Source organism: Cebus imitator, unplaced genomic scaffold (assembly GCF_001604975.1).
Source record: "Cebus imitator isolate Cc_AM_T3 unplaced genomic scaffold, Cebus_imitator-1.0 Scaffold644, whole genome shotgun sequence".
Taxonomy (NCBI): Eukaryota; Metazoa; Chordata; class Mammalia; order Primates; family Cebidae; genus Cebus; species Cebus imitator.
The window spans coordinates 55,598-55,808 of NW_016107959.1; positions in this window are offsets into that span (position 1 = coordinate 55,598).

Consider the following 211-nt stretch of genomic DNA (forward strand, 5'->3'; position numbering starts at 1 on the left):
AGCGCAAACGTTGCCCAGCTGGGCGTACGACAGTGTGGACCAGCTTCCGGCAGCACTACCATCTCCGCGTGCACCATTTCAACTGTACATATAGCCTACTCAACTTAACGACCAAATCGTGTTACGACCGGTCTGCCGGTCCCAATCGTGGTCGTAAGTCGAGCACTAGCTGTATATGGATATGTTAATAATTGATAGGTAATTCCACAGA